Consider the following 18521-nt stretch of genomic DNA (forward strand, 5'->3'; position numbering starts at 1 on the left):
AGGAAACATCTGTTTCATAAATGTAGCTAAATCATGGCACAAGGGAGATGAAGATGGAGAGATATACAACACTTCTCCACCCATTCATATTATGTGTGTGGAACAAAACATTCATCTGCTGAAACTCTGTTTTAATTATTATCCATTTCATCTCTTGTCCACTCAAAATTGGACTCAAGTCCATCTCCTCTAAACATTAAGTACCAGGATGGTTGCTGGCAAGTACAAAATATAAGACGATTAACTGAGCAGACGTGTTACTGGAAAACTGTTCACATTTATCTTCACAGTACATTGCCTTTGTGGAAGGGGCTCTGAATCCACATTTAATTAAACTGTGTGTTCATCTTCCAGTGAACACTCCTGAGTGAAGGGAGAAAGTCAGAGAACTATAGATTGTTTTGCATAAAGCACCCACAAGGAAGCAAGCACTGGAAGGACTCCAAAGCCAACTGACTGACACCCACTAAAAGAATAGCACACACACAAGAAAAATCACCTCAGTGTTTATTGGCATCGTTGCTGACATTTCTTCTGTCTTAGAGAACCACAGAGGTTTTATAGTTATAACTTTGGTAGAACCAGACTTGGAACAGTTTGCTTGCAAACAAAGCTTTAGGAAAACCTCCAGCAACTTAATCTAAAATAGCCCCTGAGCACTCTCCTTGTTTTCTCCAAAGTGGTTGAGGGATTGCAACCCCAGTTTGTGCTCATGCAACATACCACTTCAGTTTGAAAATATGTCGTCTTGAAATTGCTGCTCTGTGAACAGGGATGGTAATGGGGGAACACTGCTTTGCTCAGAGCAAGTGGAAGAATCTCACTTTAACAAACACAGCAGGCCACAGTGGAGGTCTACCAGTTGGCCAACAAAAAATACAGAAAATGGTGATATTATGTGGTGCTGAGAGATTTGGGGACAACCACTACCTGTTTCTCAGAGCTGATATATACCAAAGGCCAAGAGATTGCTTTGAAAGGCTATGCTCATTTCTCTCTATCTTTCAGACACCCTGTGGATGTACATTTAGCTAGCCAGTTTGCATGCAAGCTTTCCTAACATCCCTGCAGCTTTTCACACCACTGTCCCAGCAAATAAGGTCATCAGGAAGCTGATAAACCAGATAATTTTCTAGATTTGCTCCTGTAAGTTAAGCCCTGTTCATTTCAATGGAAACTCCTTAAAAACAGGATGGAAAGCAAAGGCAGCAGTAGAGGTGTATTTCTACCAAACATTTTAGTTGAAAAAAAGAACTTGATATGGATCCAAGTGTTTAATATTAAGAAGATAGATAAGTATGGGTTTCAACAAGCTTTTTTTTTACTACTACTACTACTACTACTACTACTACTACTAATATATCTATAAATTCACAGAGAGGCTAAAAATGGAATCCATGTTCCACCTCAGAGTTTCCTGCCCTCTCAAATGCCTCAGACTTTTCTCCTTTGCTGCTCAGATCCCTTGACCTAGGGATGCACGAGAAATTTGTTTCAGGTAACCTTCCTAGTTCATACTTCCCAAAATGATGTAGATCAAAACACAGCTATCCTTCACACTTCCTGTAAGATTTCTGTTTTGGAAAAGTACAACAGATGAAAGTTTAAGGAAGGCTGAAAAAGACAGAGAGAGCTAGCTTTTGCGCTCTGAAGGTCAGCTTTCCCCAACTTTGTGCCCTCCAAGTATTCTGGAATACAAATCTCATAATTCATTACCATTGTCCATGCCAGCTGTGGCTGATCTGAGTTGTAATCCAAGTACATCTGGAGAGGACTAGGTGGAGAAGGTTAGGGAGCTGTAGCTTAACAGTGTTTGGGAGTGCTGATTGCCTCCCTGGAGATCTGATGTGGAAGCAGTAGTCTTTGGCTGTCGTTTGGAGTGTTCAAGCTGCGGCTCTGTCTATGCTCAACTGGTATATTTGTAAATAAAGGCAAATATTTCATAACACCAAGAAGCCTTCTGTCACCTCCTTCCAGAGGTAAGCCAATCAGGGTAAACACTGCACCTCTGGAACTTTTCACTGTTTGGAAAAGCAGGGCAAGCTTAACAATGCCTTTTCTACTGATGTGGAGCTACCATAGTTGGATTTAGCACCAAGATTTCCATAGATCCCTGTTCTGCATTAAAAAAACAAAGCAAACACATTAGCTGGACATGAAAAACTGCCTTTCTCACACAATTCAGGGACAGCAGTTCTGGATCTGAGTTAAATGTATGCTGCAAATGACAAATTAGGAACATCATTATACCACCAAATGGATACAAGTAAGCTTAAATGTCCCCGTTTAATTCATTTCTGTTCATATTATCCATACCCCAACTCAAAATCATTGCCTGTACAAAATATAGCAATTAAAACAAGTTATTATGAATTGGGTCAACTTGAGTTTGCTGGCAGAACTGTCTGAAGATTGAAATGAAAGTTCCCGTACAAGAGAAATTCCTGGTAGAAGAAATTTCTCATAAACATCACCCACAATTTTAGTCATAATTCCCAGATTGCTGCTTAAAATAACAGCGTTGGGTTTGTGGAATCATTTTCTTTTTCTCAAGGAAGCAGGAAGAAAACTCACAGCAAGTTCTATTTTAAGCAGCTTCCCTGCTCAGGACAGATTGCCCCCTGCTTCCTCTGAGTAGCAAAAGGGAGGGTAGCCTTGCCAGGATGACAAGGATATCAAACTATCAGCGGCACATGAAACATTTTCACAGCCGGGAGCCATCTGGAATGTGTCCACTGCTACTGCAAGTTGTCTCTTAATTGCAGCTGTATGAGGACCAAAACACAATGTTTCTCCTAATGCAAACTCAGTTGAACCAGGCACATTTTCCACCACTCTAACCAAACAGGGCTTGATTTTTATCAGGGGCTGTCCAGATAGTACAAACTCTTCTTGTGTGCTGGGGACCTATACACTAGGAAGCTACAAATACTGGCTGTTGCCCAGGCAGGCGCATTATGTGACCCACGTGAGCAGCACATAACCAGACTGTACAATGGTGATGGGATAAAATCAGGCCAAATCTTTATTGACAGCAGCAGGCAGCAGAAAGGTTAGCATGGCAATGGGGAAGGATCAGTTCATCATTTCACAAGCCCCATGTTGATGGAATGGGTCTGCTGGGTTTGAACCACCCCAGACTTGTTCCATGGGAGTTGGTCAGTGTTGAACCTTACCATGGTGCATGCTAAGCAAGCAAGGTCTCACTGGGCAACCAGGGTGCAGATTCCAACCAGGCAGATATCCCAACCCGAGCTTAGGGGGTGCTGTGGTCAATCCTACCCTCAGACCCCTTATGGTCCCTTACTATACTTTGTTGTTCCAACCCAATTCCATTTCCACCCTCAACAAACAACGTTCTTTACCCTAACAAAGGAAGGCCATAATTTTACTGTGGGAAAGGGGGGGGAACCAAGTGCCAATCAGGTTGAGAGACAAAAAAAATCCTTTTTGGTCCTGCCAACCAGAGACCCAAAATTGCTCAGTGAAGGCCCTAACCTGAGAGTGGGCAGGTGGGAAGCTCTTGAGAGCCAGTGTGGTGTAGTGGTTAAGAGTGGTAGACTGGTAATCTGGGGAACCGCGTCTCCGCTCCTCCATGTGCAGCTGCTGGGTGACCTTGGGCCAGTCACACTTCTTTGAAGTCTCTCAGCCCCACTCACCTCACAGAGTGTTTCTTGTGGGGGAGGAAGGGAAATGGAGATTGTTAGCCGCTTTGAGACTCCTTCGGGTAGCAGTGGCGGAGCGTGGGTTGTCAGCACCCGGGGCAAGTAAAGTAATTTGCGCCCCCTAACCTGTGGATTTGCGCCCCCTTACCCCCAGATGTTGCGCCCGGTGTGGCCGGCCCCCCCTGCACCCCCCACGCTACGCCACTGTCGGGTAGTGATAAAGCGGGATATCAAATCCAAACTCCTCCTCCTCCTCCTCTTCTTCTTCTTCTTCTTCTTCTTCTTCTTCTTCTTCTTCAACCAAAATGGCCCTGAGCTCTAGGGGAAGCAACCTTATATAGGCTTCCCCCTACCCTTTTCATGGGCTCATGGGACAGCTTTTTCCCATGAGCCCATCACATGGTCAAGATACTGGGGGAAAAGTCCCATGTGTTTATTGGCTGGAGAACAAAGCTTATAATGGATTGAATATGTGACCCCTAAGCACTCTAGTTGAAATTCCACTTGATGATGCTGTGGGGATGAACACATTCACGTGCGTAACAATATTGTTTTTGTTTCTATTTTTATGTGGGTGACAGTGCAATTCTTCCTTCTTGAACATTTTGGCTCCCGAACGCTGCAAACCCAGAAGTGACTGTTCCAGTTTGTGAACTCTTATTGGAAGCTGAATGTCCGACAGGGCTTCTGCAGCTTCCTGCAGCCAATCAGAAGCCGCACTTTGGTTTCTGAACGTTTTGGAAGTCAATCGGACTTCCGGAACGAATTCTGTTCGACTTTCGAGGCACAACTGTAATTGTTTTCTATGGGCCATTAGTTCTAGCTTTGTGTTTGGCAGCTAGCCACACTGGCAATGTCTCGCCTCCGCTGTCAAAGGCAGCACACCTATGAATGCTTGTTGCTAGCAATCACAAGTGCTTAGGTCCTGTTTTCAGTTTTTTCCTTGGTGTCTGCTGGCCACTGTGAAAACCAGATGGGCTGAAATAGATGGGCCTTTTGTCTGATCCAGGAGACTTTTCTTGTGCTCTGTTAGGGCATGTATTTGCTTTATGTAATCTTGGAACAAGGATAAATGTTAAATATCCCAGCCCTAAAACTAGGTCTTTTGGTTACAACTTGACAAGTAGGATTCTAAAAGAGAATCTGGGTCATGTAGATACCAGACTTAACGAAGCCCCTTCTTTGACATTAAAATTCCTGCTGCTTTAGCATCTGGTTGAACAATCAAAGAACAATACTTGGCATTATATTGCTTCCTGGGACAAATTTTATATGCCACATTGCTCTCATAATTTTGACACACTTTAATTTGATGGTGTCACAGGGGATGGACAGCTGGATTTATCTTATCATGTTCAGTCTAGTGGCAGTAAATGCCCCTAAAAAGAAAATATAAACAATACAAAGGGAACCTGAAGCTGGATTTATCTGCCATTCTGTTCCATGCTCATTAGCTTTGGTTTCATGTTCTAACTTACGTGACAGATGGATTCTAATATTGCAGGTTCCCAGAGCAAATTTTGGAGACAAATGTCACGAAACAACAACCTGTATAGAGACAGGAGGAGAAATCTGGTTCACCGTTAAAGGCAAACTTACTTAACTTGCACTTCCTGAAACAATTGAAACAAACACAGCCATTCTTAAAAATTCACAGTTTTCTGAATATTGCAATGCAAATCTCCAGCCATGTAGTCTTTACAAGATTGCATTTACTAGGGTAAAAATGTGTAATAAATTGCATATAGTTCTGAAAATAACATGAAAAATTGCAAACAAGTGTATAGTAGGGGGGGAATTTATCTGAAATGCTGGTGAATTATTCAATGACTTAATCTCTACACACACAACGACAACGACAACAACACACAACAACACATACCACACATATACCCCAAACTGATTTGGAAATATGCAAAACAGAAGATTGGAAAAATGAGAAACTGAGAGAAAACCAAATTGGCTGATTCATCCATTCTTACTTCTGTGGTAAATAAACTCATCCCAAGGGAATATGCAAGAACATTATTCATTCCCAGGTGGACCTGCCCTGCCAGACCTTTAAATTTCGTTGTGAACCATCTGCTTTTTGCTGGTTGAGAGAATGGCTGCTTCTTGAAAACACTGAAGTGTTGGACAATGGCAGATGAAGTTGATGGACTATATGGAATTGGCGGAAATGACTGGCAAGATCCGAGACCAGGGAGAAGAGTCGGTGGAAGAAGATTGGAAAAAGTTTAAAGACTATTTATAGAAATATTGTAAAATTAAGGAATGTTAGAAAAATGTTGGAATGAAGTTATATGGCTTTAGTAGAAATGTCATAAGGAATTAAGTATAAATAGATTAATAGAAAATTAAAGGAAAAATAAGGCAAGAATGTGTTAAGATAATTATAGGATAGAAAACAGAGTAAGATGGAAAGGAATTGCTGAAACAATTAATAGAAGTGGAATACAAAAAGGGAGGTGTGAGGAGGTCGCTGGAAATAAGTGAATGAAATATAAGATATTGAAAATGTTTGAGGTGTTTTTAAATTGTTTTTGTTGGTTTTTGCTTTGTTTTGTTAGTCCATGTAGCGTTTTTGTATTGCATTTGTATTGTTTTTCTCTTTTCTTTTTTGTTTGTAGTGTTGTGTTGAAAATGTTGAAAAAGTAATAAATATCTTTTTTTTAAAAAAAAGAAAGAACATTATTCATTCCCATGTGTGGCAGGAGATTCAGATACAGCATGTAAGTGCAAAAAAATCCAATTGTGCATTGCTTTTCTTTCTTTCTTTCTTTCTTTCTTTCTTTCTTTCTTTCTTTGGAGCTCATGAAAGCTTCAGCATACTCTTGTGCTTACCATCTGCAAGTCAATAATTATTTGTCAATAATTCATATTTTAGAATAGAGCTTGTGTTAAGCAGGGATTATAGGATTACATAAGGCAGCCTTCTTAAGGCAGGTCAGAGGGTTCAGCATCAGAATAGAATTTAATTAGCACTTCCTGAAGAACTTTCTCTTGGAATGAGTGGCTGTTGTGTTTTTCCCCCTTGAGGGATAGGCAAAGTGTTTGCTGGGGACATGTAAGTTTATCATGAGAACAAAAGTATGAAAGCAATAATTTTTAAATTCCTAAATCCACAGTAGCGCAGCCAAACAAAACAGTGAACAAGCTTTTAAATTCCACAGACCTCTTTACTAGGCTGGATGCTAAGGAAAACGGATAGGTAGAAATGGGTGAGTAATTTGATTCAGTTTACAGTTGAAGGTGAAGCTACCTAATTCACACTTTCTGAAACAATAAGCAAAACAAACTCAGCCATGCTTTAATAATAATATAATAATAGTAATTTTTATTTATACCCTGCCCTCCCCAGCCAAGGCCAGGCTCAGGGCGGTTAACAAGCAATAATAAAAACAAGTCGAATGAATACAACTTAAAAACAAGATTATGCTTTGACACACATACATATCTGAAATTTGCAATGCAGTTCTCTAGCCAAGTAATGCATACAAAATAGCATATACTATACTATACTATACTATACTATACTATACTATACTATACTATACTATACTATATATATAAATGTATATAGTAGTGAAAATTAGATACCAAATGCATTCTATATGGGGAAATTGATTTGCAAAAATGTGTATATTAGAGAAAATTGCATATAAACACATCTATTGTAGGAGGAATCTGCACAAGCAAGCTGACAAAGGGTTGTGAAAACTTGGAATTTTTTTTTAAGAATGGCTGTGGAAATGTGAAGAACAGAACTTATCATTGGGAAAATGAGGAACTCAGAGAAACTGAAATTAACAGAATGAGCCATCCCTAATACTAGTTGGGAGAGATAGAGGAGACAGGGGGAAGCTGGTTTAGTGTTAAAGCCATTGGTCTCAGTGCTGAAAGGGATTAATCTCTCCTAGATGCTGCACAGGTTTAGAGGCAGCCTTAAAATATGTTAGCTGAGAAGACAAAGTGGAGTTAGGCTACATTCATACCATACATTGCAAGCACATGGCTTTGCCCAAAGAATCATGGGAACTGTAGTTTACCCCTGACAAAACTACAATTCCTAGAAATCTTAAACCATAGTTCTTGGCATTCTCTGGTGGAGCTATGTTCTATAAATGTGTGGTGTGGAAGTAGCCCTGGCGCACACGCATTTGTTGCTTTTCTCTGGGAAAATTGAATGCTGCAAAAGGTTTTCTTAAAAAATAAATAAATTAGGTGCAAGTTCCAGATCTTTATTCGGTGCTACAAATGAGGCCATTTAGCTTGACACAGCACTGCCCGATCTTCTAGTGTTCCTGGGCAGATCTACACAGTGCTGTCCTCTATCTCCACACATAAACTGGACTGTGCAAGCTCTTATTGCCTGAATATATTTACAGTCTTCGTTCCATGATGTTTCAATCCCCATCTGCTACAGTTGAAAAGAGAACAAAGTGTGGGTTAATTTCCTACAGCTGGTTGCTTGCACCTTTCCCTGAGCTAATTAGCATTGGCCCAAGGGACAGAGAAAAAAGGTGTCTCCAAGGCAAATATCTAAACTCCCTTCTGACATGCCAGATGCACAGGAAAATGATGCAGTCTAGGAATCCAGAGCACATGAGAAAATATGGTTGCATTTATTCTTATACTAACCTAGTTGCAAGGACAATAATATAAATCATTGCAACCTTCTCCTAATCCAGTTATTGGTTCAGTCTTATTCTGGTGGGTTAGACCTTTAGGCTGCATCGACACCTACATTCAAGTCATGTTTCCCCCCAAAGAATCCTGGGAAGTATAATTCACCCTTCACAGAGGTACCATTCCCACCATCCTTAACAAACTACAGTTTCCAGGATTCATGTGGGTGCTTTAAATATATGGTGCTTGACCCAGCAAGGCACAAAGGTCATGTGGCCACAGTCCTCCCTACTGTGGAGAGACGTATTTTATTTCTCTTCAAATTATAGTAATTATGTCTAAATTTGCATCCACCTATAAATTAGTACATGCACAAATCTGTGTCCTCTATTGTCTTCTTCTTTTTGGTTGATGCCTTTCCGCTTTCCTTTTTTCCTCTGGCAATGCATAAAGGACCCCTGGACTGTTAAGTCCAGTCAAAGGCAACTATGGGATTGCAGCGCTCATCTCACTTTCAGGCTGGTGGAGCTGGCGTTTGTCCACAGACAGCCTTCCAAGTCATGTGGCCAGCATGACTGTTTCTGGCACAATGGGACACCGTGATGGAAACCAGAGTGCACGGAAATGCCATTTAAATTCCCACCGCAGTGATACCTGTTTATCTACTTGCACTGGCATGCTTTCAAACTGCTAGGTTCCCTGTTGAACACCCTCCCATCAGATGTCAAAGGAATAAACCACTATCTGATGTTTAGAAGACATCTGAAGGCAGCCCTGTTTAGGGAAGTTTTTAAATGACTTATGTTTTAATGTATTTTTAATCTCCTGTTGGAAGCCGCCCAGAGTGGCTGGGAAGACCCATCCAGATGGGCGGGGTATAAGTAATAAATTATTATTATGATTATTATGATTATTATGATTATTATGATTATGTTGGCAGGAGCTGTGACAGAGCAACGGGAGCTCACCCCGTCATGGGAATTCAAACCGCCGACCTTCTGATCGGCAAGCCCACGAGGCTCAGTGATTTAGACCACAGCGCCACCCACATTGCATATGTAGCCACCCAAAAACACTCAAACTCCAGGACCCAACCTTGAGCGCACCCATGGACAACAGGTTCCCAGTGCACACAATGATCAGCCTTCTAGTGTTTTCCTTTTGTTTTCCTTTCATAATGGCTGCAGAGAAGTTCAAATGGCCCCAGGTGAGCTTGCATCCCACTGCAGAGCAAGGTGATGGATCAATTGCAGGTGCCAACAAAGACGCCAGCCTCAGCATTCCACAAAATGGGAATTGCTGCTACGTTGAGTCTTCCTTCCTTTATTTAACTCCCCTTCAAAATCACTCTAGTAGGAGTGAACTGAGCTATTGAAGCCTGTGGAGGATTCTTTCTTTCTCTTGTACTCAACAGTTCTCCTCCCTAATTCAGTCAGGCACTGACCTAAAGCCACAGCATAGCTTTCTATCTGCTTCTCAGCACAGATCATTTTAATCCCATGTATAACTAACTGAATAGATAGACCTTAATGGCTCCTAGGGAACCATTATAGTTCATGCTGTCATGTCTGGTTGATGTACATGTGAACAGTGCCTTTGCTAAAAGACCTGATGCATTCAGTTCCTAATGCACTATAGCAGCCAGCCTTTTCACTCAAGTCGCAGGCTGCCTATGAATGCCATGTTTTCTGGCCACCTACTTTTGTAGATGCTCTCACATATTCCTGGCCAGTTTTGGTGTGAGTGTGTGTGCTCGGAAAGGTTGGTTTTTGACAATGATTCCAAAACAGCTGCATTGGGAACTCAGAAACAGCCTGATCCTATGTGGAATTAGGCAGACTTACACTTTTTGAAATAAATGGGCTTATGTATGTTGATGCTACTGAAAACTGATCAGGGAGGCTAAACTATACTACTGATATGTATATATGCATATATTTTTTTTCCTGTAATAAAGAACATTATAAGGCCCAAACAACAGTGATAATGTTCAGTATCTCAGTATCTCTTCTCTAACTTCGATCTGATACAATATTTAACTTTCAATGCAGTTGAGGTTCTTGTTATTATTGTATTATTGTTGTTGGTTTTTTAAAAAAAAAATAAAATATTAAAACATTAACTACCACAAGAGATATGCAGTCTGGCAAAAAAAGAGAGAAAAAGATAAGGTCTTAATCTCCTTCAGCCCCCAAACTACTACTTCATTTAATATTTTTAAAATGACAATATGGAAGGAGAATAGCCACACCTCCACTGAGAGTTCCACAACTGGGGTGCCACAGCAGAGAAGGCCCTGCCCTGTGTCCCCTCAAAATGAGTCTCAGGTGTTGATAGGATCACAAGCAGATCTTATGACTCTGACCAGCAAGCAATGGGAGGTGTGCTTCTTTAGGTACAGGTAACTGGGCCTTTAGCAACAACTGTTGTAAACACACTGATACATTCTTGGGTGAAGAGCACTTTTCCAATGACTTTTCATTGCTAACCAGTTTGGTAAATCCTGGGATAGATGATTTTAGGACCTCACTTGTGCATTCTGTCAATGCTGGACTGGACAGGTACAAATATCCACTGCTCCCAAGGTCAGGGAGAAAAAAGTAGTCTCCTATAAATTACTCAAGGTGATGGAGTTCACCCAGGGTTGAAAGGAGGGATATTTCCCTCTTATGGTTAGTCTGGCAGCCTGTATTTTTATATATAAGCTGATCAGCTGAAGTGCTTAATCATTTCAGGATAATGGGCTGGAGAATATAACCTTTAATCATTATTTTGTTTCTCAAATCTGAGTGCATGTGCATTGGCCCAATCTATGCAAAGACCTCTTCACATAGACATATTTCTCTATTCCATACCAAAGTGGCGGGCAAGTAACTGGTGGGAGTTCTATTCTCTGAAAATATGAAACTATGATATGAAACCATGCGAGATTGTGGTTAATATTCTGTAAGGAATGTGATTACTGTTTTAGCCTGACAAAACAAATAGTGTGCAAATCTCGGCTGAATTCTCACCAAAAGTGTGTTTTCTTTCCTTTTCTGAAAGGAAGGCATTTATCATACCTGTATTGGATACAAATGCACAAAAGGGCATCCCTTGCCAATCAGACATTGAAACCAGTTTTTATAGGCTTCCACATCTATTATTTTGTTCCCAGGAGCTGCAATGAAACAGATAACACTGTAAAGCTAATGATTTTTAAAGAATAATTTGCAGCAGATGTTTGCTCTCTCCAGTGCACACAAGAGCCCCACGTAAATGTGCAATATCTCCTCTGACTTGCAACATTCTCTGCAGGTTGCGGTATAATTTTGTCTAATTGGAAAGAATGTGTGATCATTTGAATTTTATTCTGTGGGATAGAAGTGCTATGATCCGTGGAGGTTCGTGAGGCAAAGAAGCCAATTCCTTTCCTGAACCCACATGCTCCCAGTGGCACTTACCTTCAAATATTTCCCCTCTCCCTTTTATACAAGAACCTCAGGGGTGTTCAGCATTTTAAGAGCACACCTAAAAGGCAGAGGTATATTTATGGTGTCTGCCACCACCAGGCAGAATTTTTTTTTTAGTCCATAGAGAAACTATTTAGCCTTGCTTGAAGTATTAACTGACATTCAGACACCAGGGAGGCTCAGGAACACATATCCCAAGACATGCACTCTGTTATCCTCTTCCAGAAGCTGCTTTGCCTCCCCTTACCCAGGAAGGCAGGATGTGGAAGCGTTATCTGAAGACAGAGTGTAGTAGGGTCCCCATAAAATTAGCAGGTGAAGGTGGCCCCTGCCTGGTTGAGTCTGCATTACCTGAGAGTAAGCCTCGTTGAATATGGTGGGGCAGACTTTTGCATTAATGTCAGCGACTGGGCAGAGGAGGAATGGTGGAGACTGCATCCCCAGCCTGACCATCCCAGAGAATAAGAAGACAGTTCAGAATTACAGCAGGGCTTTGAGGGAGGTCACAGCTCAGAGGCAGAGGAGGGGGGAAACTGGGAAATAATGGGAGAGGAGGAAGAAGAAGTACAGGGGAATGACAGCTGATGGACTCAGTGTCTTTAGAGAGCATTGCAGAACCTCTTCCAGAACCTGGCAAGCCTTGAAAGTAGTAGAGCAAAGGACTCAGAAGCAAAAGGCCCTCAGCACCACCTGCAGGGGAGAAGGTGATGAATGAGGAAGTGGGAAGAAAAGGGGATGGAAAGTCACCATTATTCCAAGAGGCTGCATTCCTAGCCTCTCTCTGTAAATACTGAATAAAAAAGCAGATGGTAAGGACTTTTCCTTGTCTTATCCATTCCTGGCAACCTGCCATGGAGGTTGGTTCCTCCGCCACCTGACAAATAACATGCATAGGACTGGCCAATGAAGGGGAAGTTTCAGGAGCAGTGACAGGTGGGGAGTGGGAAGGAAAAAGCAAACAAGAAGTAAATGATTCTCATTCCCAGGGACCCCATGCTAGAGGCTAGCATTCCCTCTCACTAGCCAGTGGGTGCAGGGAAAATTGGACAGTCCTATACATACCATAATCCCTCACCAACCCACCCTAAACCACTCAGGACAGTTCATCCCATCCTGCTCAATTTTATACCTGTTTCTTCTACCCCAACTCCAAGCAGGAGAAGTAAGAAGAGGAAGAGGAAGAAGACAACCAATCCTTTGTTAGAATTATTGAGCAAAGTCAGATAAAAGACTGGTGGTACCTTATATTTTATCAACTGACTGATGGCCACAGTCAAAATGAAGGTATGCTTCTATCAAAGGCAATGGAACAAAAAAGGAGCTTTAATTTGACTGGCTAACATTAGAGCATTTTCACAAGTGATGCTTAACTATGGCCATTTAGAAATCACAGAAGCTGACCACGTTGAAGTCTTTGCTACCTGGCTGGTTGGCATCTGTCTGTCTCAAGAGACAATGGAGTGTGCCTCCAGGGGTGAAGTCTGGCACAGCATAGTGTTTGGCACCAGCTTCCCAAAAGGAGGTGTACAAGGCACTACCCAACCATTTTAGGCAGTCAAATCCAGATTTGTGTAGGGCAGGGATCGTCAACCTTTTTATACCTACCGACCACTAATCATCTTTCTTGATGATAAAATTTCCTTATCGCCCACCAGTGCTTGATTGAAGAAGGATTCATCTTGTGCCATAGAACCCCCTACTGCTCACCTGGAATCCTGAAACGCCCACTAGTGGGTGGTAGGGACCAGGTTAACAACCTCTGGTGTAGGGTTTACTCCTTAGCCTTTTCTTCTTCTGAAGATATCACACAAGGCAGTGGAGGTTTAGAATCAGAGTTGATGAGTCCCATCTGCCCCTCACTTCCTTCTATAGCATGTGCAGAAACCAACTTCTTGACCACTGGAAGCACTATTGGTCTCATCCGCATAATCCACCACCTGTGTCTTGGCCAGGAGTCACAGTATTCGGCAAAATTCCAATGTTGTCCGATTAACTCAAAAACGATGCCAAACACCTGCAAATTGCCCCCTGCAACATTTGGCGGTATAAACGCCGCATTTCCAGGTAGGCCAAAAAATGAACCATTGGAGCCCTGACCCGTGTGTCATGGTATTCGCCAAAATTATGACATCCGATTCACTTGAAAATGGCACCCAACACCTGCAAATTGCCTCCTGCAATGTTTTGCAGTGCAAAAGCTGCATTTCCAGGTAGGCCTCCAAATCAGCCCTCAGTGCCCTGACCCACGGGTCACAATTTTCGTCCGATTCATTTGAAAACTGTGTGAAACACCTGCAAATAAAAAACATGTTGTGCAGCTTTCAACTAGACTGAATTCACTACCATGCAATGTGAAATAAAGTGCAAGTGTCTTTAGTGACCATTTAAATGCATATGTTTATTTGGGCTTATTTTGCTATGTGTACTTTAAAACAAATGGAAAGTTATTTTCATCTCAAAAAGCAGGTTGATTGAAACTCATTTCAGCTAGAAGTTCTATGTGCAAGAACCAAAGAGCAGGACAATGCTAATATTCAGCCCTCTATGTTCCCCCAAAGTAGTTATTTTATGTTATTATCTGAAGGTGAAATATTTGCAAGCTATGTTAGCTAAACACACAAGCATAGAAGACAAATGTAAGATTTTAAAAACTGTACAACAATGTGTTCTTCAGTGATAAACAAAAATAGGGAAGGAATTATTTTCAGATAAGTAATTTTGGGAGAGATTCATTGGCCACTTAAAATTTTCTATCCTCCCTAAAATTGCAGATTCATTTGCTAGAGTGGGAACAAAAGACGAGCTTGTTAAAGCCTCAATGACACACTGGGCAATAGATATAGGTCACAATATAGATTTTAACCTCTGGAAAAAAACTCTGGAAAAGTGATTTGAAGTTCACAGCATGTTATTCTTTGAAGGAGAACTACCTGAAAATGATTTACAGATGGTATTTAACTCTGAGTGGGCTTGCTAAGATGTGTAAGACTAAATCAGATAAGCGCTGGAGATGCAAAGAGGTTGAGGGAACATTCCTTCATATGTGGTGGACTTGTAAAAGGGTAAGAGAGTATTGGGAAATGATCCATATTAAATTGAAAAAAAATGTCTAGAAGTACTTTCCCCCCCAAAACCAGAGATCTTGTCTGAAGCCCGGAAAGGGGCTAGGACCATGCCATGACCCCAACAGGGACCCAGGAGGAGCTCTTAGTTAGGGCTCCCCCTATTGGTGGTTGACCCTTACTGGACTATCTGCATGGCGGGCAGGAGTCAGATATAGTCAGTTCAGTTCCAATGCCTAAGCCAATACCACTCACATTCTGTAACCAATAAAGTTGTGGCCTAATTTTGGCCATTAACCTAATATACCGTGTCCAGCTGTTATTATTCAATATAAGGGGGAGGCCTCGGGGTCTTGACATGCAAGTGCTTTTCAGCAGCAAATAAATAAATAAAATAAAAATGTAATGGATCTAGGTTGTATGTGGACTACGTAGGAAAAACAAGTACTCAGTCTCCATTGGTTGTAGATTAAAGTGTTGTGTGTATTGAACCTCAATCTAAACTGGTTTGAAACAGGTTTAGCATCCATTGCTTTCACCAAAGACCCTGGGGAGCTGCAGTTCTGAGATGGTGTTGGGAATGCATTGTTTGGGATCCTAGCTCCCGCAAAGAGCATCAAATCCCACAGTTCTTGTCTTGAGATCCAGGGTAGTTAGGTTTGAAATTGATTTAAATTTGTAGCGCAGACATGCTGTGGCTCTACCAGTTCAATAAGTTTATGAATCACGCCTTTCAAGTATAGGAAGGAGAGGAATTTGTCCATTGTCAAATATAAAATCAAAATAAATTATGACTAAACCATAAATATAATGCCAACACATAGTTATCTAATGTGTCATATGCAAGAGCAAGAATAACGACACAAGGGAAGGTTGAAGAAACTACCATAAAAAAACAAAATGCCAAACAGAACATTTTCATGGGTCAGAAAACCAACTGTTATTATAAGAAATAAAGGTGGCAGTGACCTATACAATGGCTAGGGGAGGGGGAAACGAAGCGAAGTTAGCATTACTTCTGCTGCATTTCATGTGTCAGAATTCTGTTAGGCAGATTCCTTCTTTAGCTACACTGACAGATGGCTAAATTGGTGAGTGCTATGTGAAAAGCTCCTTGAAAAATTGCTAGCCTAATACTATGTGATTGACAATCAATGGGGCAGGAGAGTAGCTATAAAGCAGGTTTTGAGGAAAGAAACACCCTGCCACTGAAGGATTAAGGGTACTAATATTTGAGAAGCTGTGCACCATAGGCTATTGGGAACTTTCCCTAAACCAATGCTGTTTCATATAATTTCTGACACCACCCATCACCAACATGTCTCTATTCCATTGCAATGGTGTGTGTAGGATCTTGTACAGAGGTACCCAGTGTGTGGTCCTCCGGGAAGTCATTGGACTGCAACTCCCATCATCCCTGCCTGTTGGTCATGCTGGATGGGGCTAATGGGAGTTGTGGTCCAGCAACATCTGCAGGGCAGCGTGTTGCTCTTCCTGCTCTAGTATATATTTATATTTCAAGGTTGTGTGCTGATAACAATCTTTTTGTGGCAATTCTGCAACATGTCCATGCAACCATACTGCATCCACACACCGTTCCTACAACATTCCGCTTTGTTAGTTGTTCTGCCATGTTGCCCCCATGTTACTGCCCCCATGCAGTATGGCCATCTGGAAAGGGAACTCCTGCACTATTGCACATTTGAGCAGGACAAAAAACAAACAAAAACAAAATGAGAAGAGAACAGTTGTGTAGGAATGATCGCTGGGTGTGGAGCACACTTCCGCTCGAAGACAGCCTCAGCTGTCTGCACGCTTGACCTTGGGGTGCAGAGCACACTCCCCCACAGACAAAGCCACAGCTGTCTGAACATCTTGCCCCCTATCTAACCTTTGATCTCTTAGTGGTTTGCTGTGCCCTGTCTGTGACCTTTGTCTCCTTCGTCATACATTGTTCAAGGGGAAAATGATGCGGTGGAAACAGGTGCCAAAATAACTTTGTACCACCCCATGATCTCGGGATTGGAAATTGTGTAAAGGTCACAGTCCAAAATGTATCTGACTGGTTTTGAATATTGTGCCAATAAAAGGAGCCTCTACAGAGCTAGCCGGCAGCTTGCCTGTGCACAGCTCACCTGCATTACAACTCGTGTCCTTCACTTCACAGTTGTTGTGTGAAAAGCTGCAGGATTTCATCAGAAAGCTATGGGGCATATGCCGATTGCAAATGAAGCGGTATCTCCACCTCAAAACGTCTACAAATAGTACTGAAAGTGGGATTGTGTATAAATGCCCCAATACTATCATGAGCACAAATCATCGTGAATGGACAATAAAAATCATACCTGGTGTTGCTCTTAGAGACTTGCATATGCCATGATAGAGCTGGAAAGATGGAAAGGAGATATTCCACCAGTGAAAAAGGCCCTTTGTTCTAAGGCAGGGAGGGAGCAGGAGGGGAATGGAATCATTGTGTGTGAAAGTGTTACATCCACCATGTTACTTTAGGTGGATGGTAGGGTTGTCTGTCTGCCTACTTTTCCGAGCATGCTGGATCTCTGCCCAGTCTGAACTGAGCTTTTGAAACCAAAACCAAATTTAGTACGTTTTTAGGTTTATTCAACTTTTCCTGGAAAAAAAAATGGATGTGCAGCCTGTTATATGATAGCTATTTCCCCTTTCCTGCGAATTGCATAAAGCACTTGTAAAGCATCACTGAATAGAGTCTTCAAAACAAAGCAAGTCTTTTAAGGCATTGAGAGAGACAGAGTTATGTTGTGTGTCCCCCCGCCCCCCAATATAAGATATTCAAATGGAATTTCCCAAGTGCTATGTCACAACCAACACTCCCTAGGACAAGAGAAACTAAATGATACATCAGAACTTGAAAGAAAACAAAAAAACTATTTTGGAGTGGCAGTGTGCAAAATAAAAGGGAGCATCTGGGAATATGAAATCTAAAATAAGAAGTCTGACATAATATTTACCTGGATTTTCTACTCATGTGCTTTAGTTGTTCAGAAATTTACTTTCGATGCTTTAGGAAGACTTTCAAGTTTGGTTTGTAATCTGGTATGTTTAGAATGTGTGGGATAAAGTCGCTCTTTTTATTATTTTCTTCTAGACTTCACAATCTCCACTCTTGGCTTTTGTTGGCTCCTGACCCTGCAAATAACTTATGTCAAGGCAAAAGTTATTTCATTTGGCACAAGGATTCTTATTTTGGAGTGCTGCATGGACACTTGAGGAGTGCAAAAAGGGAGTAAGAGGATTATACACTCTTAACTCATACCTAGCCATCTGGGAATGTTGGCAAATGAAGATCTGTGAAGATTACCTGATGATCACCTGCTGCCTCGACCTGTGCATACTTATTACATTCAGTAGTGGCATGCTGGGTCATGTCCAGTCCTTGTCTTTTTCATGTTCTCACCCATAACTTTGTTACAGCTCATTTCTGCACTAATGTGCTTTTCTCTTAAAAAAGGAAAGAAATCTCAACAAAAACTTAAATGTGCATATTCTCTCAAAAGGCCAATTTCTCTCAAAATACATATTTGAAAATGAATAGAATTCCTTTTTTTGTTTTATTTTTTGAGTCCAGGACTGTGCACAACATTTGGGAAGTGTGGAATTCAGTGGATAACTAAAGGTAACCAAGCTATTGCTGTTGGTTGGGTTGTCAGATCAGGATGGACATGCACTGACGTCCC

The sequence above is a fragment of the Podarcis vaucheri genome (assembly GCF_965113315.1).
Source record: "Podarcis vaucheri genome assembly, chromosome: 9".
NCBI lineage: Eukaryota > Metazoa > Chordata > Lepidosauria > Squamata > Lacertidae > Podarcis > Podarcis vaucheri.